The sequence below is a fragment of the Hyaena hyaena genome, unplaced genomic scaffold, assembly GCF_003009895.1.
Source record: "Hyaena hyaena isolate Hyena2069 unplaced genomic scaffold, ASM300989v1 scaffold_2197, whole genome shotgun sequence".
NCBI classification, from domain to species: Eukaryota; Metazoa; Chordata; class Mammalia; order Carnivora; family Hyaenidae; genus Hyaena; species Hyaena hyaena.
The window spans coordinates 40,032-51,412 of record NW_024082835.1 but is presented as its reverse complement, the minus strand read 5'-3'; the positions used below and the strand labels follow the sequence as shown (position 1 = coordinate 51,412).

Here is an 11,381-nt window from a genome sequence, read left to right as displayed (position 1 = left end):
AAATTTTACCTTCTGTTGGTTTTAATTAACTGACATGCACGGGATAGATATATATTACTTATGGGACACCTGGGTGGTTCAGTAGGTTAAGTGACCCCATTCTTTGTTTAGGCTCAGGTTATGATGTTGGGGTTTCATAGGTTCAAGCCCCACAACATGCTCTGTGTTGGCAGTGCAAAACCTTCTTGGGATTCTCTCTATCCTTCTCTCTTTCTCTGCTCAGAGAGTCACTGCAGTTTCCTCCCTCAATAATGCTTGGACTTAACCGGTGTTGAACACCCTCAAAGGCATGGGGGAGGGGTACCCTCAAAGCCAACACTTCACCATCTCCTCACAGAGCCCTCTGACTGGCCCAAGGCCCCAGCGAGTGCTCCAGTGCCAGTGAGCTCCCAAATCTCTGCATCCTCCCTTTAACCACTGCCATAAGGACCAGTACCCCTTGCAGATGCGCCAGAACTATCAGCAGGCCTTGCGGCTGCATCAATGGCCAGAACAACCTGGAGTTATATGCCTCTTATGTCTTTTTGTCCATGTCTTACTACTTTGGCATTGATGATATGGCTTTGAAGAACTTTGCCAAATATTTTCCTCACCAGTCTCATGAGGAGAGGGAACATGCTGAGAAGCTGATGAATCTTCAGAACAAACCAGGTGATGGAATCTTCCTCCAGGATATCACGAAACCAGACCGTGATGACTGGGAGAACAGGCTGAATGCAATGGAGTGTGTGTTACACTTGGAAAAGAGTGTGAATCAGTCACTACTGGAACTGTAAAAACTGGCCACTGATAAAAATGACCCCGTTTATGTGACTTCATTTAGACTTATTATCTGAATGAATAGGTGAAATCCATCAAAGAATTGGGTGACAAGGTAACCAACCTGCACAAGATGGGGGCTCCTGAATCTGGCATGGCAGACTACCTCTTTGACAAGAATACCTTGGGAAACAGTGATAATGAGAGTTAAGCCTTAGGCTGTATTCCCATAGCCACAAGGGTGACTCCCCTGGTCATCGAAGTGGTGCATGGATGTTGGGGTTACTGTTTCCTTTTCTATAAGTTGTACCAAACATCTACTTAACTTCTTTATTTGTAGTATTCCTTCAAATAAAGCAATTTGGTACCCAAAAAAAACAACCAACCAACCAATCAACCAACCAACAAACATAAATTAATAAATGCACTTTAAAAAAAGGAAATACGTTATTTAATCTTCGTTTTAGCTCATGTAGATTGCTATTCTTAACAAATTTCCCTATTATCTTTCTTATATTCCACCCCATAATCAATCTCTCCTCCATGTAAAATCCAGTGTGATATTTTAAAGCTCAATAAAAAGAAATCACACCATTCCCTATGTGATTCCTATCATTCTTTATGACTTCCTTTTTCAGTTAGAATGAAATCAAAATAAAAATACAACCCCCAAAGAGCCTACATGATCTAGCCCCACCTTTCCTCCTCCCTCAACACCTATTCTTCTCCATATCAATCACCATTGTTCCATAAGTAACAGATACAATGCTAGCTAATGAAGCACAGGAGAGATGTCTTGGGCCTTCCCATGAAGTAACAGTGGAATCTGCTAGAGCCATCTTGTGGTCCTGAGGAGACCACAGTCTGGCAGATGGAAAGATGCAAGAACTGTCAACAAGCCAACCCTGGAGCAATCCTTGCTCCAATGTTCTTGTTATGTAAAATAATAACTCTTGACTTTATGAGCCAAAAGAGCTTACCCAGAAAGCACTTAGGCATCAGAAAACATTCATCAAAGGGAAAAATTGTATAAAATAAAATAGATGTAGATTTTTGAATAATAAAACAAAAAAAGCAGCTACCTAGACTGGGTACTGAGAAGGTGCAGTGGCAAGGGAGCCAAATGTCTGGCAGATGCAGGAAATACTCCAGGCTTAGAGGAAGCAGATGTAACAAAGTCAAGAGTGAGAACTAGGGCAGAAATTGGGAGATTTGTTGAATTATGTATATGAGAAAGTAAGCCCTATCCTCTTTTCTATCATCCTCCATGTACAGTTACCCACCACTAGACATTTTCATAGAAGCATAAACTAGGAGGATCTATTACTGTGGAAAATGAACAAACAGACACAAATAGACATATAGTAAATATTTGTTGAAAGAATGAATGAGCGTTTCCAAAAATTGATCATATGTTACACAGTAGCATAACATATATAGTATGTAATCTGTGTAGAATGCTACACAGATCATATAAACACAGTAATTGATAGAAGCAGCACACAAAAAGGTCAGAAAAAATATGTCATATTTGAAAAAGAATGACCACATTCACCTATATAAAACACTGCATGTAACAATTCTAGAATATACAGTATTTTTAGATATACATAGAACATTTACTAAAATTGACCATATAATAGAAGATAAGGAGAGTATTAATATATTTAGAAGAATTGAAACCACATCTCTTGTATTTTTTTCTCCCTCACTGCAATTAAATTTAGGTATCAGCAATCCTCCTCCCACCTTCCCTCTGCTCACAAATGACTAGAAAATAGTTACCCATTTGGGAATTAACACAGTGCTTTTAAATAATGCATGAAGGAAAAAAAATAATATTGGGTTTTTTAAAATATCATGAACTAAATGATATATAAATAAAGGGTATCAAATTTTGATATGTAATGGAAGCTATGTTGATAGAGAAACAGATCATCTGAAATTATAATAAACAAGAAAAGTTAAAGATCAATAATCTAATCAGTAACATGTGCTTCCAGGCAAGACAGAGTTTTAGAGACTGGATCTAACTAACCTCTTATCTAAATCAAAGGAAAATCAGACAGAAAAGTATAAAACAATGACTTTTTGGACATTGAAATTGGATAAAGAAGGAATTCCTAAGAGACAGAAAACAGGTAAGCTTATAATTGCCCTAGATGTCAATGCCTTGACAAAGTTAAGTATCCAGGTAGAACTTGGAAAATTTTGAGTCGAGGAGATGGAAGCCAATATCTGGAGGGACCAAGGAGGAGAAAATAACACTACAGTCTATATATATTAAAGGATAGTAAGAACATATTGAACAACTTCATATCAATAAATTTGGCATTTTAAATCCCTTGGAAGACACACACTAACAAGACTAAAGCAGGATGAAATAGATAATATGTATAGCCTTATATCTATTAAAGAAAAGAGGTTACTAGTTAAAAACCTTCCCCTTCAAAAAACAAGCAAATAAACGAACAAAAACATTGCAGGTTCAGATAGCTTCACTCATGAATTTAACCAATAACTTTAAAAAGGAATGTTACAAATTCTAAACAAAATATTTTTTTTAATTTCTTAATGTTTTCTTTGTTTCTGAGAGAGAGATAGAATGAGAAGGGAGGGTCTGAGAGAGAGGGAGACACAGAATTAGAAACAGGCTCCAGGCTCTGAGCTGTCAGCACAGAGCCCCACGTGGGGCTTGAACCCACGAACCGTGAGATCATGACCTGAGCCGAAGTCGGATGCTTAACCAACTGAGCCACCCAGGCACTCCTACACAAAATCTTTTAAAAATTGAGGAGGAGGGAATGTTTGTCAAATCAAATTATAAGGTCAGCTTTATTATGAAAACCAGAAAAATACATTACAACAAGAAAATTATAAACCAATATTCCTCATTCATATAGATGCAAATGTCCCAAACTAAATTTTAGATTATATTTAGCAATATATAAAAACGATAATACATCATTACCAAGTAGAGTTTATCCCAGAAATGCAAGGTTGATTTAACATTCTAAAGAAGGGATCAGCTAATTGTTTCTTTAAAAGGCAACTAATAAACATTTTAAGTTATGGTATGTAGTCTTTGTCACAACTATTCAACACTTGCATTGTAGCATGAACAAAGCTATCAGATAATATATAATTGGATGGCATGGCTGTGCCCCTAAGGAAACTTCATTCACAAAAACAGGCTGCTGGACCTTGGGCTATAGTTTGCTGACCACTATTCTAAATCATTCTATTTAAATAATCATTTTAACAAATGAAAAGAGAAAACCAATCTGATCAACTTAATAGATGGAGAAAAAGCATCTGAACGATAGCAACATCTGCTCCTGCTAGAAATTTCAGCAAAACAAAAATAATTTAAGGGAATTTCCTTCTTTTGAAAAAACACATGTATCAAAAAGCCACAGAGCTCACATCATACTTAATGGTGAAAGACTGAATGTTTGCCACCTAAAATTAATATAAATTCAAGCCTATTCACTCTTACCACTTCTGTTAAACACTATAATAAAGTTTCTAGTCACTTACAATTGGGCTAAAAAATTAAATACAAGGCACCAAAATTTGAAAGGAAGAAGTAAAATCATCATTACAGACACAGGAGTATTTATATGAAATAATATGATGCTCAAAAAGCTCCTAGACATATTAAGAGAGTTTAATGAGAGTGAAAGATGTATGGACAATGTGAAAAAAATTTTTTTGTTTCTATATAACAATAATGACTGATTAAAATTGATATTAATAAAAAAATTGGGGGGAACCTGGGTAGCTCAGTTGCTTGAGAATCTGACTTCCACTCAGGTCATGATCTCACCTTCATGGGTTTGAGCCTCACACAGAGCTCTCTGCTCACAGCTCAGAGCCTGGAGCCTGATTTGGATTGATTCTGCATTTCCCTCTCTCTCTGCCCTTCCCCCGCTCATGCTCTGTCACTCTCTGTCTCTTAAAAAATGAAATAAAGCATTTAAAAATTTTTAATAAAATAAAATAAAATGTTGGGTGCCTGTTTATTAAGCATCAGACTCTTGATTTCAGCTCAGGTCATGATCTCATGGTTCATGAGTTGGAGCCCCATGTCAGGCTCTGCACTGAGCCTCCTTAGGATTCTCTCTCTACCTCTCTCTCTCTGCCCCTCCCCAACTTGCATACACTCTCTCTCTTTCTGTCTCTCTCTCTCTCAAAATAAACAAATAAACTTTAAAATTAAATTAAATTAGTTAAATTGAATTAAATTAAGAGTTTTAAATAATATCAAAATTATGAAATACTTAAGGCTAAATCTGACAACATAAAATAATGTACACTGAAAACTACAGATCTTGTTGATAGAAATCTTAGAGGGACTAAATAAATGGGTCAAAAGACTCCTGAAATTGATCTTAGAATGAATGCAATCACAATGAAAATCTCCTCATGCTTTGGAGGAGGGCACTTGTGGGGATGAGCACTGGGTGTTATATGGAAACCAACTTGACAATAAACTATTTGTAAAATAAATAAATAAATAAAAGGGGGAAAAAGAAAATATCCTCATGCTTTTTGTAGAAATTGACAAAGTAGTACTAAAGTTGCTATGGAATCCAAAGCCAATAATTCTAAAAATAGAAGTTTGAAGAGTAATATTACTTGATTTCAAGACTTGTAAAACTTTAATAATCAAGACAATGTGGTATTTATGTAGAGAGAGAAAGCTACATCAAAGGAATAGTCCAGGAAGTCCATAGATAGACCCATGCACACATGGAAGAATGATTCTTAATGAAAGCCCAAAGGCAAATCAGAAGAAACAGGGTTATTTTTTTAAAAATACTGCAGAACAGGGGCGCCTGGGTGGCTTAGTCGGTTAAGCGTCCGACTTTCGCTTAGGTCATGATCTCGCGGTTCATGGGTTCAAGCCCCGCGTCGGGCTCTGTGCTGACTGCCAGCTCAGAGCCTGGAGCCTGTTTCAGTCTGTGACTCCCTCTCTCTCTCTGACCCTCCCCTGCTCATGCTGTCTCTCTCTCTCTCTCCTAGAAATAAATAAAACATTTTAAAAAATACTGCAGAACAATTGAATACAAGTGCAGAAAGAATGAAACTATGATCCATAATTCATGTTATGTATGTAAGTTAACTCAGAATTAATCATAGATTTAAATGTGAAACCTAAAATTATATAACTTCCACAAGAAAACAGGAGAGAACTTTTGTAGTGACTTTGGGTTAGGCAAAGATATCTCTGATATGACACTAAAAGCGTGTTTTCTCATAGAAAAATATTGATGAATTGGATTTCATAAAAATCAAAAGCTTCTCTTTGAAAGACACTTTTAAGATCATTAAAAGAAATCCTCAGAATTGGAGAAAATATTTTCAAAGTGCATATTTTATAAAAATAAAACCTATAGCAAGAATATATAAAAAGCTTAAAATTCAACAATAAGAAATCAGTCAAAATAATTAACAGTCTTTAAACAGTTACATCGCCAAAGAATGTACACAGATAGCATGTAAACACCTGAAAAGATACTCAAAATTATAGCTTATTAGAAAAACAAAAATTAATACCATAAGAAACCACTACACCCCTTTTAGAATAGCTAACATTAAAAAGACTCACTATATCAAGTGTTAGTGAGATTGCGGAAGATATGGGACTTTCATTTATTACTGTTAGAAATATAAAATTATACAATAATTTTATTACAGATTACACCAATTTCTTACAGAATTAAGTGTACTTTCTAGCCATATTATCCATCTTTCAGAATAAGGCAAAAATAGTCATTATCACTATTTCTATTCAACACTCTACTGGAAGTTATGACTATAAGCAATAAGGTGAGAGCAAAAAATATAAAGACTATAAATGAATATAAAGGAAGAAATGCCATAATTATGCACGTAGAACAATCAAAGAAATAATGGAGTGATATTTTATTAAAATTAATAAGTTAATTTATCAAACTAGATAACAGTTCAGTATAGAAAAGTAAATAGTAATGGTTTTATACCAACAACTGAGAAAAAAATTAAAGAAGAAACTCCTTATAATACTTTGAAAACCATTAAATACAAATTCATAAATATACACGAAGACTGAAGCCTAAGACAATAAACAATACTCTTCACCATCAAAACCAGGAAAATAAGCATTCTTTAACAAGTTCTGCAAAGGCTGACACTCTCTGAGGCACAGTGCAAAAGAAATTTAAAGCCAAGGATGGAGGAGTCATAAGAGGCATTGGAGTGTGGAAAACACACCTCTGGCAAGCCGACCTCTACCCTAAACATAAGGTATCTCTAGAAGAGTCTGAAGCCTGTGGCAACTGAAAGAATCTGTAAGAACAACAAACCTTAACCAGAGTTCAACTTCTAACTAGTTTAGCAGAAAGCCTTAGATGAAGAAAAGGCATACTCATTTCTAGGAATGAAATCTATTTTTTTTCATATTTAAGAGTCCGCTAACATAATAACAGGCAATACATCCAGCTGTGAAAAACAAAATGTATGAAATATACGTGCAAGCAAGACAAAACACTGTTTCAAATGGTAGGATTTTATACATATATAGGGAAAGAGAGAGAGAGAAGTCTAATCAGATCCACAGTGTCAGCTTAGGAACAGGAGATAAGGCTGGATCTGGGCTGTGAAGGTCCTGGCTGTGAGCATTTATTCTTATGTCTGCAAAGTCTTCCTATGGGTGCACAGCAATGGAGGCTACGGTCATGCAGGTATACAGCTGGAAAGGCTATGGTATGTATGTACAATACACACACACACACACACACACACACACATATATATCATATTTTTATTTGAATCATCCATCAGTGGATACTTAGGTTGTTTCCATGTCTTGAATATTACAAATAATGCTTCATTGAACATGAGAGTACAGATATCTTACCAACATAGTGATTTTACTTTCTTCAGATAAATACCCAAAAGTGGAATTGCTAGGTGATATGGTAGTTCTATCTTTAATTTTTTGTGGAAACTTTTCACTGTTTTCAATAATGGCTGCACCAATTAATATTTGCACCAATAGTGCACAAGTGTTCCCTTTCCTCACATCCCCTCCAGCATGTGCTCTTATATTTTTGATAAGTTATTTTAAGAGATGTGAGTGCTGTCTCATTATAATTTTGACTTGCATTCCCCTTGTGATAATTATGTTGAGTATGTTGAACAGATTTTCATGTAGTTGTCAGCCATTTTCTATTGGAAAAATGTCTATTCAGTTCCTCTGTCTAATTTTAATTGGATTGTTTATTTTTCTGTTATTGAATTGTATGAGTTCTTTATAGATTTTGGATATTAATCCGTTATCTGATACATCCTTTGCAAATATGTTCTCCCATTCTAGGTTGTCTTTGTATTTTATTGATTGTTTCTCTTGATGTACAGAACATTTTTGATGTAGTCTCACTTGTTTATTTTTGCTTTAGCTGCATGTACATTGGATGTCATATCCAAAAAAGTCTGGTGCCAAGACTGATGTCAAGGAATTTTTTTTTCTCTAGAAATTTTGTGGCTTCAGGTCTTATGTTTAAGTCTTAATTCCAACTTGAGTTAATTTCCGTGAGTGGTGTAAGACAGACATTCAATTTCATTATTTTTCATGTGGCTATCCAGTGGTCCTGACTCTCTTATTAAAGAAACTATCATTTCTTCATTGAGTATTCTTGGCTTCCTTGTTAAATATAAGTTGGTCAGTAATAGCACTGCTAGGAATTTACCCAAGGGATATAGGAGTGCTGATGCATAGGAGCACATGTACCCCAATGTTCATAGCACCACTCTCAACAATAGCCAAAACATGGAAAGAGCCTAAGTGTCCATCAACAGAAGAATGAATCAAGAAGGTGTGGTTTATCTATATGATGGAAGACTACATGGCAATGAGAAAGAATGAAATCTGGCCATGTGTAGCAACATGGATGGACCTTGAGGGTGTTATGCTGAGCGAAATAAGTCAGGCAAAGAAGGACAAATACCATATGTTTGCATATATAGGAGGATTTGGAGGAACTTAACAGAGGACCATGGGGGAGAAGAAGGGGGAAAATAGTGGGGGAGAGGGAGAGAGGCAAACCATAAGAGACTTGAATACTGAGAACAAACTGAGGACTGATGGGTGTGGGGAGGGAGGGGGGAGATGGGCATGTAGGGAGACACTTGTGGGGATGAGCACTGGGTGTTATATGGAAACCAACTTGACAATAAACTTTTTGTAAAAAATAAAATAAAATATATTACATATGCAAAAAAATTAGTTGGTCATACAGACATAGCTTTATTTTTGTGCTCTGGATCCTATTTCATTGGTCTATGTATCTGTTTTTATGTCAGTATCATATTCTTTGATAATTATAACTTTGAAATATAGTTTGAATCATGAAATATGATGTTTTCAACTTTGTTTTTTCTCTACTTTGTTTAGGATTTTTTTATGGTCCCATTTGAATTTTAGAATTGTTTTTTTTTCTTTTTACATGAAAATGTTTTTGGAATTTTTATAAGGATTGCACTGAATCTTCATTTCCTTTTTTTTTTTTCTTTTTTCTCCTCTGATTGTATAATTTCAGTTGATCTTTCTTCAAGTTCACTGATTTTTCTTCTTGGTCAAGTCTGATGCTAAAGCTCTCTAGAGAATTCTTCAACTCCAAAATTTGTTTGATTCTTTTCTATGTTTTCGTTGAACTTCTCACTTTGTTTTTGTAGTTTGCTTGGTATCACTAAATTATTTATTTGCTCTTTTGTAGCTCTCTGAGGATCTTTGGAACAATTACTTTGAATTCATTATCAAACTATTCATGTATCTTTATTTCTTTGGAATTAGTTACTGAAGGTTTACTGTATTTCTTTGGTAGTATTATATTTTCCTGATTTGTCATGATTAACGTAGCCTTGCATAGGCTGTGCACTTGAAAAAGTTATTTTTCTAAATTTTATGGACTAGCTTTGGTAAAGACTTTCACCTGTAAGTGGAAACACTCTGGAGCATACTGTGATCCTGGGTCCAGTGGTGCATGGCACCAAGTCCAGGGACATATGGCAGTTCTGGACCCAGGAGGGCATGAGGTCTCATCAGCTCACACCTCTAAGATCCACAGTGTTGACAACTGTATGGCCTTTAGTTGCAGCTGTGAGGAGTCCAAACCTGGCTATAAGGGCTATTGGGGTCCTCCTGAGCCTCTAGGCCCAGTGTCCAGGGAAGAGGGCAAGCATCAGTTGTGGCCAGAACAAATACTATGTACACATTCAGCTTCAAGAGTTAGCTTCAGGTTTCTGTGTATTGGTAGACACACACATAGTAGTAGAAGTTAAGGCAAGCAGCAAAGGTCAGGTATGCTAGTCTGTGGTAGTATGCTAGCAACTGTGGGTGCTCTGGGTATGGTATACTCCATTGTGGTTGCTGGGTGTCACCATAGGTGCACAGATGCTGGGTGTCATCATAGGTGCACAGCAGGGGATGCCAGTATCTAGAGTCAGGCTGAGGCTATGCAGATGTGTGGCTGGAGAGACAAGTGCAGATCAGTCACTATGATGTATGATAGTGACAGAAGAAAAGGCTGGATCTGGGCTGTGAAGGTCCTGGATATGAGCATTTACACTTTTGGTTATGTGGTCTCTCCATGGGTGCATAGCAGTGGAGGTTAGTCATGTAGGTACACAGCTGGAGAGATTAGCCTCCAATGTATGCATTTTGGTGAGGAATAGTTGCTGGAATCTAGGCTGATGTCTTACATTCACACAGCTGCAGAGGCCTAAGCTGACTCCTAATGTGGTTCACAGATCCGATAGTGGTGAGGAGAGGAAGCTTGAAGAGAGTCAAGTGGATGCTATCTATGATCAAGAATACCTGTGGGGCGCCTGGGTGGCCTAGTCGGTTAAGCGTCTGACTTCGGCTCAGGTCATGATCTCACGGTTCATGAGTTCGAGCCCCGTGTCGGGCTCTATGCTGACAGCTCAGAGCCTGGAGCCTGTTTCAGATTCTGTGTCTCCCCCACTCTCTGACCCTCCCCTGTTCACGCTGTCTCTCTCTCTCTCAGAAATAAATAAAACATTAAAAAAAAAAAAAAAAAGAATACCTGTTAGGCAAAAATGGTATCTGTGGGGGGTCCACGTTGGCTGTGCTGGCCCTTGGTTTCTTCACTGGTGAAAGCAGCTGGGGTCATCTGCAGAGCAGGTCACATGGTTGCCCTGTGCTGCATGTCTCATACTGGTAGCTCTTGCTCTTCTTTTTTTGTTCATAGCTATCTATGTATGTCTGAGCTCTGTTAGTGGCTGGGTGGGATAAAACTGAAGTATGTCCTTCATGTAGTGCCCCAAAAGTTTGGGGAAGCTGGTTGCTTTATCAGTTCCTCTTCTTCTGGCAAGGGGAATTCTTTCCAGCTTAAGAGTTCTCTCCTGGCATTGACCAGTGCTGGCCTGGGGAATGGGATGATGCAGGCAAAACAAAAAACAAAACAAAACAAAATAATTAAGGTGTTCTTACCTCTCTTCTTGTACAGTTAATCTTTGCTTTGTTGTTCTAATCTGTTGTTCAGCAACAGATTACACTTCAGTGTAAAGGGACACTAGAGCCCTCCAAGACCTGTTTTTTGTTTTTTGTTTTTTTA

At 36.9% G+C, this 11,381-nt stretch overlaps 1 pseudogene; it reads left to right on the top strand.

The window, feature by feature from the left end:
* The first annotated feature begins 445 nt into the window (after positions 1-445).
* LOC120227341 lies at positions 446-970 on the top strand (annotated as a pseudogene).
* The last annotated feature ends 10,411 nt before the right edge of the window (positions 971-11,381 follow it).